The sequence below is a fragment of the Daktulosphaira vitifoliae genome, unplaced genomic scaffold, assembly GCF_025091365.1.
Source record: "Daktulosphaira vitifoliae isolate Bord-2020 unplaced genomic scaffold, ASM2509136v1 Scaffold_1, whole genome shotgun sequence".
Taxonomy (NCBI): Eukaryota; Metazoa; Arthropoda; class Insecta; order Hemiptera; family Phylloxeridae; genus Daktulosphaira; species Daktulosphaira vitifoliae.
Genome location: NW_026099572.1, coordinates 46,601,150 through 46,612,765, shown reverse-complemented (window position 1 = coordinate 46,612,765; position 11,616 = coordinate 46,601,150). Strand labels below are relative to the sequence as shown.

Below are 11,616 nucleotides of genomic sequence, written 5' to 3'. Positions count from 1 at the left end.
TTTTTTTTTTTTTTTTTATGTCTGTTGCCACTTTTTCTTAGCTCTCACTGGACCGATTTCTTTCAAAAATACGTCAAAAGATCACAAATCGTATCTAGTTGAAGACATTACCCTTAAAAATTAAAATTAAAACTAAAAATTACAAACTTAAAAATCGGTAAATTTTGTCATTTTTTTTCTTAAAACTGCCATAACTTTTTCAAATATTAACAAATCAACATAATATTTTTTTATATTGAAACCTTAGGTAATTTCCTTTCGTTTGATATCATTTTTTTTGAAAATCTAACACTTATTCTGGTTACAAGGTGGATTTAAAATAGCAAATTTTTTACAAAAACTAACTTTTTCAACTTAATTTTTGAAAATGTTCCGGAAATACTGCGTCCTTTAAACATATATAAAATTAAAGCTTATTTTATGTACTACAAAATGAAAAAAAAAATTTGTCCCGACGACCTACCATCTCAAATGGTTACCATATTCAAAAATATGCTATTTTTGTATTAAAATTATGGGTTTTGTATTTTATTTTAATAGAAGTTGATGTTGCTTTTGCAATTATCCATCAATTTTTTAAAATTAAACACTATCTACAGATTTGCATCGAAGCGTTTCTTATGATAGTGATTTTAATCACTGTCAGATTAAATCTATACTGGACCCAACTATGCAATGTCTCCACTATGTCGCGATTGGTTTTACTAAGATGTGTTTTTTTTTTTTTGTCTCTGTTACCACTTTTTCTCAGCTCTCACTATACTGATTTCTTTCAATGATACATCAAAAGATCACAAATCATATTTAGTCGAAGACACTACCCTCAAAATTTGAAAAAAATTCCCTCGTTCCCCGTAAATGAGGGAAAATCACCAAAAAAATTACAAATTTAAAAATCGCTAATTCTCGAAATTTTTTCAATTTTTTTTACTTAAAAGTGCCATAATTTTTTCAAAAATGAACATATCAATATAATTTTTTTTTTATATAGATGCATAATATCATTACCTTTCATTTGGTATATTTTTTTCATAAATTTAACCCTTAACCTGCCCACAAGGGGGGATTTAAAATGACNCTTAAATGTAACCCTTAACCTGCCCACAAGGGGGGATTTAAAATGACAACTTTTTCACAAAAAATTAACTTTTTCAACTTAACTTTTGAAAATGTTCCGGAAGGTCTGACACTTTTATATATATATTAAATTAAAGCTAATGTAATTTACTTTATTATGCAAAAAAAAAAATGTTGGACTTTATTTTACCTTCACGGTGAAAATGGCTACCGAATGCTATTATTATGTGAAAATTCTCAATACAATTTTTTCATGAGAAGTAGTATTTATATACATCTTTCATTCGACATACTGTTTTTTTAAATCGGACTATATCCCTATATTTGAGGGGGGTTCAAATCTAAAAAATGCACGTAGAAAGTAGAACTTTTTCAACTTATTTTTTGAAAGTGTTCCGGAAAGTCTAACACTTTTATATATATCTTAAATTAAAGTTAATGTAATATACTTTAATTTAAAAAAAAAACATTGACCTCTAGACTTATCTTCACGGCGAAAATGTCTACCGAATGCTGTTTTCGTGTGATAATTCTCGATTTTATTTTTTACATTTTTAACTTTATAATGCTATGACATATTGAAAAGTGTATGGATGAACATTATTTTTTTATGAGAAATAATATTTTTTAATAATCCCTTTTTCATTCGACATACTTTATCTTAATTAGGATATTAATAATGAACTAGCAGATCATGTAGCTTTTGGAATAATCCACCAATTTTTTAAAATTAAACACTATCTAAAGATTTGCATCGAAGCGTTTTTTTTTGATAGTGATTTTAATCACTGTCAGATATCATTATACTTGATCCAACTATGCCACGTCACCACTGTGCCGCGACCCCCCTGTGCTGGGTTTTTTTATTTTTTACTTTTTAGTTTCATGTTATGATAGTAGTTACTATCAATATCATGATTGTATCGGGTAAAGGGAAATTATGGTTCGATTCCTGGGAGGGAGTCTTAGAAACGGCTACCATATCCAAGGAAAGCAGCAAGCGCGCAACATGGAGGCAGTGACGAAAAATGACGATACGGGAATCATCACTCGTAATCGGAATAAATACACTATATATCTCTTAATGATAATAAAGCGTATTAATATATAAGTTTTAACAGTAATTAGAATATATATATATATATATATATATATACATGTAGAGCGACTTAAGTACGTAAACGTATCATGCACGAGATATAGGCGTGTTTTGTGGTCGGGCGTGGCGGGGAGAACCTTATACACGAGGTATATACAGCGGCGTCGGCTGTAGGGTTATTTAAATGAATATTAACATATACGTATATATAAATATTAATATATATATATATAGAATGATTCATTAAGGATAAGACACTCATTTTCTCGGTAACTATTGAAAATTTTTAATTTTTGGTAAGGAAAATATTTTTTGATTCAAAAAACTCTACAATAATATGTAGTAAAAACATAATTTCTTTGATCCCTTCAAGGTTAAAAAACATTAATTTGCATTTTCTTAAATGGGAACCCCTATTTTGAATTTGTTATTATGATTGAACATAAAAATACAAACAACTTTGCTCTTACAATTTTTTTTTTCCGATCAACCGTTCGTCTGTTACAGCTTGTTAAAGTTAAATAATTTTGGACTAAATTTCTATTGTTGTTTTAATGTTTTCAATACAGAAGTCACTATTATTCTATAGTGTAATATACACTAATTGTTATTGACCAAGATATGATAAGTAAGATAGCATTAATAATTTACGACACACTAATTTAACCATAATTATCTATTATAATTATAGATTCAAAACGGGTCTTTACTATATTATTAATAGCACAGTCTATCAGTTTGTAAGACTAACTGTAATACTGAAGAACGAATTACTTTAAAAAACCCAACCCTTCGCCTAGTATTGTGATTCTTAAAATAATCGAATACTACGATAATGTTATCATAATCATTGCTTACACAAAGTAATCTTTTTGTTGATAGTTACGAATTAAATATTGTAGCATAACCTCTTAAACTGTATTGAATTTAATACTAATTCGCCGCTGTATTACAATCACGCGTGATTAAAAATTCTTGTTCATTATTCAATAAGACTTAACATAACCTTAGAAAACTGAATTGAGTATTAAATTAACTCGACATCTGTATACAAACTTGCGTTGTTTAACGTTTTTGTATATTAAATGTTTAATAATGTTACAAATTTAGTGATTCAATGTAACACATTAATTATTTTATTTTTATATCGTTACAATTAATAAATTATATTTGAAAGTTTATTGAGATCATTTAAGGAAAAAAATGTCAAATAATAGGTAAGTTCAATTATGAAACAATGCTTATATTGATCTGCTTTGATCATTTTCTTTCATCATATAGCCACAAGGAAAATTAACGAAATAAATTACTTAAGAAGATATTTACATTTTTGGATTTTCGGCTGTTGAAAGACAAAATTACTAAGAATTTATACCCGAATGAATGAAAACCAATATTTTTCACTTTTAAGGAAAATTAATTTTGCTGTAGTGTGTTTTGTTACTTAAAAAGTAAGTACATATAATGATGTAATAATAGATGCGCAGTATAATTAGGGTCATATTTAGGGGAAGCTTCAGGCTCCCAAAAGAATAAGTTGACAATCTATTTCTTTGCTCATATTACATTTAAATGATCATTGTAATCTTGATTTTTTTACTAATTATTTTTCATTTATGACAATATTACCCAACTATTCCTAATGAGTATAATATGCTGAATAATATTGGTATACTTAATATAATAATTTTGAAACTAGCATCTAGCGTTAACTATTTTGAATACATTTTTTTTATTAGTTAATAATTTATTTAGGTAGTATTTATACTGAACTTTAATTGATTTGTAAAACTTAATAATTTTTATAGTTAGGGAAACAAATTTGATTTTATGAAGTAGCTTAGTTGTAAAAAAAAATAGAGTTATTAAAAACTTAAGTGTAATGTGTATGCAACAAACATATTTATAAGTATTCTATTTTTTTAGTTATATGAAAATTGAACTATGACTTAATTGAAATATTGGTTAAAATTTGATTATTAATTTGTAGTTTTAACTCTGACATGATTTTAAATAAAATATTGCACGAGTCTAATTTGTATATGACAATAATTGTGAAATTACATAATTGGAGTATGGGAAAAAATGAAATATTTAGTAATTTAAATAAAAATTAATTAATAAAAATCTAATTAAGTAAATTCCATTGTAATAACTTAGCTAGGCTATTACAATTATAAAAAATTCAATTTCAACAATACTAATTATTAATGCAATTTTTTTTTTTATTTAAAAAGATTTTTTAAATCTTTTCTTATGTTTAAAATGAAATTTTATTACTTTATTTTAAATGTGTATTACGGGTTAAATTTATTGAATTTTTAAGATGGTGATGCTTCGAAATATTATAAAAATATATTATCTACCGTTCACTACGAAAAATAATATATTATATTTTTATTATATATAAAAAAGTAATTATTAAAAGTATATTTATAAATAATTTTATTTGTTAAATATTTTTATTTACTAAAACGCAAATATAAAGTAGGTAGTTAAATACTTTTATTTATTATTAAATAGAAATTTTAAACTTCGATATTTCAATCAAAATATTTTTTTTTTATATCGAAATCCTATCATTTGATAGAAATTTTTTGAAATCTGACCCTCACCTACCCACAGGAGGGAATTCAAAATAGAAACTTTTTCACAAAAGTTAATTTTTTCAACTCTACTATCGAAAATTTTCCATAAATACTGTGTCTTTAAAAAATATATTAACAAAAGTTTATGTTACGTACAATAAATTAAAAAAAAAATTGTCCCGACGACTTGTCTTCTACGTTCAAATAGCAGCTGTAGTTAAAAAACATGCTATTTTTGTGTTCAAATTTTTTTTTTAAATACCTCACAAAGGGTTGTCATAGTAATGAGGCCACCGATTTTTATAAAAATTACACGAATATAATTTATATTATAAATAAATTAAAACTTATTTTAAATATTTTTCTTAATTCATATTGATCTTTTGTATTTTATAATGATTTGAAATAGTTGAAAATTACTTTACAATTGTAATTTTTTATAAAATTATTTCTTTTATGAACTAATTATAGAATTACAATTACTGATTATATAGTTTTTTAGTTTTAGTTATTATTGAGGTGGACATAATGCCCATGCACTCAGACCTGTTGGTCCATTGTGCGCACCTCATACCGAATTGTCTTGATTCGGTTTACCCACCTAAGTGTTATCACCAAAGTGTTAATACATTACCAACCATAAAGTCACCTCTAGAGATGACCAAAGAGTCCTGTCTTTCTGGCGAAATTAAGTATCTCTCTGGGTTTTAGGTTTTTAATATCCTCTTTTTCAGGAAATGGTTTATTCAAGTAGTTTGATCTTAGTGTGGACAAGGCTTCACATTCGCACATGATGTGAAATGAAACTGATTATATAAATAATACAATGTTATGAAATATAAAATAACATTTTAAGACATTCAATGTTTATATGTAGATATGGTACAAGTAAATATGTATAATATTATAATATTAAATATGGTAAATGAATCTTTCATTAACCCATTTAAATCATTAATGAAAGTTTGCTTTCATATGATTTGTATATTTATAATTATTTATAAATTATGCATAATTTACATATACGTAATAGAATGTGTAATATTTATTTAAAAAATATAGAAATTGTAAATGTACTGATATAAACATTTTTTTTTAAATGTCTATAAAATAATGTTAAACGTTTTTTAGGTGATAATAACAATTATATTAAATATTAACCACCAGGATCAAAAATAAAAATGACTTGCTTAATGCAATCCATTTTTATGATGTATTTAACAAAAGAATGTATGTAGTTTCCAAAAGACCAATAATATTTATTTAAAAAATTATAAAATATACTTATAGAATATAAAATGTTTCTATAATCTATAGTAAAACTATAGATGAGTTTATTGGCATGAGTTCAAACAATTTTTATGAACGTTATAATATAACAATTGATTTTTAAATGAGGATCCTGAACATTGAAAATTAAATAAAGATTACCTTGAATGTCAGAAAATAGTACGCAATTTTAAAGTTGTATACGATACAAGAGAAAGAGAAATAAAATTAATAGAAGACTATAATTCACTTATAAAAAAAAAAAAAAAAATCAAAAACAATATCTTTTGCAAGCTGTAACAGAATACAGAAAAAAATTCCTGATGCAATGAAAAGCACTTTGATTGAAAATTAATTAATTTATCTATAATAATTATTTATTTTTAGTATTATATTATGTTTATGGTAGTAAAAACAGAATTGTATAAAAAAGCAAGAATTGGGAAAAACAGTGTATTCATGTTTTGTTAAATTATCTAATGAAATACGCAATGAAGAGTAAGAATTCAAAAACGTTTTTTTTACAAAATACATTTTTAAATAAATTTTGTTTTATAAATTTTTCTTATAAAGTAAAATTTACCGAGTAAGGTGTTAAATACTTACTTTCACCCCCTTTATGAAAATTTAACCTCTCTGCGCTATGGGAAATAATTATTTGATCATCACCAAATGTCACAAAACTTATTATTATAACACATATAACAGTTATAAGGGGCATTCTGCAAAAAAATAACATTGTAAATTAAGGACCCCCCTAGTGTACATGTTAGTTTGAATGACCAACATTGCGTGAAATAGGCCAGTTGGATAGATCCAACTTTTGTAATACATCTAACCATAGTCATTTATTATATTTATATGTCTAGGCTTTGATATTGCTTAAATAAAAAAAACCCAGCACAAGGGGATTGCGGCACAGTGGTGACGTAGCATAGTTGAAGTATTATGATATCTGACACTGATTAAAATCACTATAAAAAAAAAACGCTTCGAAGCAAATCTTTAGATAGTGTTTAATTTTAAAAAATTGGTGGATTATTCCAAAAGTTACATGATCTGCTAGTTCGTTATTCATATCCTCATTCAGACAAAGTATATCAAATGAAAAAGGGATTATTAAAAATTATTATTTCTCATAAAAAAATTATGTTGATCCATACACTTTTCAATAAGTTATAGCATTATAAAGTTAAAAATAAAAAAATTAAATCGAGAATTTTCACACAAAAATAGCATTGGGTAGCCAATTTCACCCTGAGGACAAAAAAAAGTACGAAATTTTTTTTTTCTATAATAAAGTGCATTATATTAGCTTTAATTTAAGATATATATAAAAGTGTCAGACTTTCCGAAACACTTTCAAAAATTAAGTTAAAAAAGTTAATTTTTTGTAAAAAAGTTGTCATTTTAAATCCTTCCCTGTGGGCAGTTAAAGGGTCAAATATAAAAAAAAAGTATACTAAATGAAAGATAATGATATCATGCATCTATATAAAAAAAAATTACAATATTGATATGTTCATTTTTAAAAAAGTTACAGAAATTTAAATAAAAAAATTGAAAAAATATCAAAAATTAGCGATTTGTAATTTTTTTGGAGGTTTCCCCTATTTACGGAGAACGAGGGATTTTTGTTCAAATTTTGAGGGTAATGTCTTCGACTAGATACTATTTGTAATCTTTTGACGTATCATTAAAAGAAATCGGTTCGGTGAGAGCTGAGAAAAAGTGGTAACAGGCACAAAAAAAAAAAACACATCTTAGTAAAACCAATACCTTCTCAGCTTCGCATCGAAGCTAAAATTACTAATTCATTGTTAATTTTTAATAGTTTTTATTTCACCTTCAGTGTCAAAACTATAAAAAAAAATTATAATAATAAATATCCATTGAATGATTTTTTACTAAGAAAAATTTTGTCCTCTTAAATTATTTTATGATTTTAACCAATGCAATTTTTCTTCAAAAAAACAACAATTTGTAAAGACAAAAATACTTTTTCTATAATAATTGCATAAATCATAAAAACACGTAAGCTATATTAATATGACTACACATTTAATTTAACATATTTAATCAAATATGTCATCAAAAACTAAATGTACCATGTTTAGAATAAAATAATAGATTAATTATTTGAAAAAAACAAATTCATAGATGAAAAACATATCTAAGGTTAAAAAAGAATTTACGAACAATTAAGTATAACAAAAAAAAAAACATTTTAAAGCATGTATAGAAAAATTTATTTTATATATTCACAAATAAAATTATTGAAATTTACGAAACAAATAAATATAAAGAATTAAAAAAATTTTATCTAAAAAATTTACACGTGCCAAAAATAAGACGTATTTATTAAATTTATATGCATAGAATGAAAAAAAACGGACCGTCTTTTTCGAAATTTAAAAACAATTGCAAAAAATTTTCCTATCTTGTTAAATAATATTTCCGTAATCATGTAACCTAGTACTTTGATTAAAATTTTTTATATTGAAAATCTGAATACTCTAATTAATTTTTCCTGAAAAGTCATTAAAAAATATTTTCCTTGTTCTATTATATCAATTGATCTAAGTTATTGGATTGATGATTTAAGCTGCAAACATTTATATATTTACAAAATTTAACTAATTTATAGAATATCACTCACTATATATAAGTAATTTTAATTTTCTAGTGGAATTAAATGTTTAAAATTCTTGGTCATAAAGCTGTAACAGTATAAATACTGTTGACATTTTATAAACTTAAAGTTGTATTCTTTAAGAGTGAATTATAACATAAAAGTATGACAAATTTTTATAATCTGTATAATGTATTAAATTTTATCTCTATGATTTTGTAATGACTAAAAAAACTTGTAAAAACGATTCTAGATTTGATATTTATCATTCATTGGTTCATAATTATAAAATTAAAAGAATTATTCCAATATTGGACTTTTACTCCAGTTTACTCTATAGCTAATACAGTCCAAAATTCAATATTAATAAAAATACAAATTTCACCAAATTCTTTAATGTTTGGCAAAAAATTAATAATGATATAGGTGATGGATAAATTTATCTTTCTTTTAAGATTCAAGCCAATATTTAATTTTTTTGAATATTTTTACTACGAATCTTCCTTATGTAGCGTCATTTACCTACTGTCACCTTCGGCACGTAAGCCTCTTCGGGACGTCATCAGAAGTAGGCCACTGATTCCGGTAGGAGTACTCGGCTACACAGGGCAAGATAAGAGTTTTGCAGAAAAAATATTACATCAGATTAATAAAAATATATTCAAAATGTTATTATTAAAATCAGGAAAATTCAAAAAGAGAATATAGTAAAATGTATTGGATATAAGGTTGACGTTTGTTAATGAGGTATTCCCTATTCAAAAATTATTTTAAGGGGTTATTTAATATTTTTTTACTTTGTTAAACATGTTAAAGAATTTTATTTGCTAAAAATCAAAGTAATGATGAAAAAAGAACATTAGGTCCTTATTTATTAGAAGTTGCCTAAAAAGCGCTGGTTCAAGGGGAGCAATATCTCCCTTAAATACACCCCTGGTATACACAAAAATTATTAATATTCTAATTATAATAATTGTGTTTATATTATAGAATAATTACAAAAAAATTCAGAAGGTCGTTATACGTGGGACTATGTAAAAAATTTAATATTGATATAAATATTGGTAACTGTGTATTAACCTTGGACAGCATAGTTGTCGTAGATGAATCCCAATTTAAACGATAAACTCATAGACTCCTACAAAACATATGAGAAATGGCTATGGCACTATGGCGTGTCGAGCGCATGAAAGAAAAAAATGAAGAAGGTGAAAATTGAACGGATTGAATTGATTTTTTTATCATATCTCAAGATTGACATTGGGCGGGTTTGGTGAAAATTACAAACCTAAAGTCGTAAAACGCTGTCGTAGGTGAGCGCTTTCTCAAAAACGGTCCAAATTTTAAAACGCTTGCGGGCGAGCGGCAAAAATTTTCCGACCTTCTCCAATAATTTTCCCGGAGTATGGTGACTCGGTCGAGTACTATTGTTGAAAAAAAATTTTTGAAAATCCGAGCACGTTAAGTAATTTTTCTAGAAAAGCGTTTTTTTCCTTGTTCTATTATATTATAAGATTTTAACTGTAATTTAAGTATTATTATTATATAACAATACGTAGAAAAAATATATTTTATTTTTAATTTAAAATACTTCTAAAATGTGATATCATAATTTATTAATGTTGTTTAAAATAAACTCCATTATAAAATTTTTAAATTATATTATTCATAATTTAATTTTGATTCTAACAGAAGATAATGATAAATGTGCAAAAAAAATAATTTNACACGCCATAGTAACTATGGCGTGTCGAGCGCATGAAAGAAAAAAATGAAGAAGGTGAAAATTGAACGGATTGAATTGATTTTTTTATCATATCCCAAGATTGACATTGGGCGGGTCTGGTGAAAATTACAAACCTAAAGTCGTAAAACGCTGTCGTAAGTGAGCGCTTTCTAAAACTGCTTACGCTATAAAATAATTCATTTTTTCACAAACACAACCCCGCATATTTGATAATACTTAAAATATACTTATGACACAATCAAATATATACAGCATATTTATTAGGCGTAATATTACCTAATTTTTCTTTGAATAATGACTTTTTTTATCAAAATACATTTATTAAAAGTAGTACTATAAAGTATGAATAAGTACCCCACCAAAACGGCCCTGGCTGATTCCTCTCCGTAGGTTGTCGGGCGGGGAGATATGGTGAGAATAATAAATAAAATATACTGGCGGCCATAATTATTAGATCACCAAAAAAATTCGAATTAAAATTTCTGTCGATAATTTTTTGCAGGTGAATTATTTTTTCTCTGAATCTACAGCAATCATGTTTGTTAATATTATAATAATATTTAATAAACCAACAAGATATCAAATCTTGTTTGAAAAAAATCTTAAAGTTATTGTGTGATCTAATAATTTTGGCCGGCAGTATATACAAAATTTATTAATTTTTGGAACACCTAAAATAACCCAAAAAATTAAATATGTCAAATCCGGTTCTTGAAATTATATTTAAAAAAAAATTACAATCTATACCTAGAACCTAAGTAAATACATCTAAATGCGTTTATAAGTGTTGAATATTAAGTATAAATTAGACAAGTATTTTCAGTGGTGGCTCGTGGGTGCTGGTTGTGGGGGTATTACTTTAAATATAATATTGCTAGTTATAGGTATAAAAAATTGTCAAATTAAATATAATAATAAAAAAAACACAATACACATATTATTATTTTAAAGGTTGCAGTAGAAAATAGAAATTAAAATTATAATAATTATAGCGATTATACTATTATAGCAACCGATAAGCCTACACGTATTTAATTCTAAAAAAAAAATTACCCAATGTAATAATATACTGATATTTTACTGTGTGGATGACGCAACCGGTGGTAAAAACCCCTTATATAAGATCACAGCTAAACCGTATCCGCACGCACACAATTGGTCGTTTCGTTTATAATATACGTTTCAAAATATTGTTCGGACGACG

General features: G+C 25.5%; 1 long non-coding RNA gene across 1 annotated transcript; it reads right to left on the bottom strand.

Moving 5' to 3' along the window:
* Nucleotides 1-691: 691 nt before the first annotated feature.
* On the bottom strand, nucleotides 692-1,206 carry LOC126904467 (uncharacterized). The gene is made up of 2 exons (XR_007703755.1): nucleotides 1,098-1,206; nucleotides 692-1,049 (listed from the first exon to the last, which is right to left on the bottom strand). It is a non-coding gene; the product is annotated as an uncharacterized LOC126904467 (long non-coding RNA).
* Nucleotides 1,207-11,616: the final 10,410 nt, after the last annotated feature.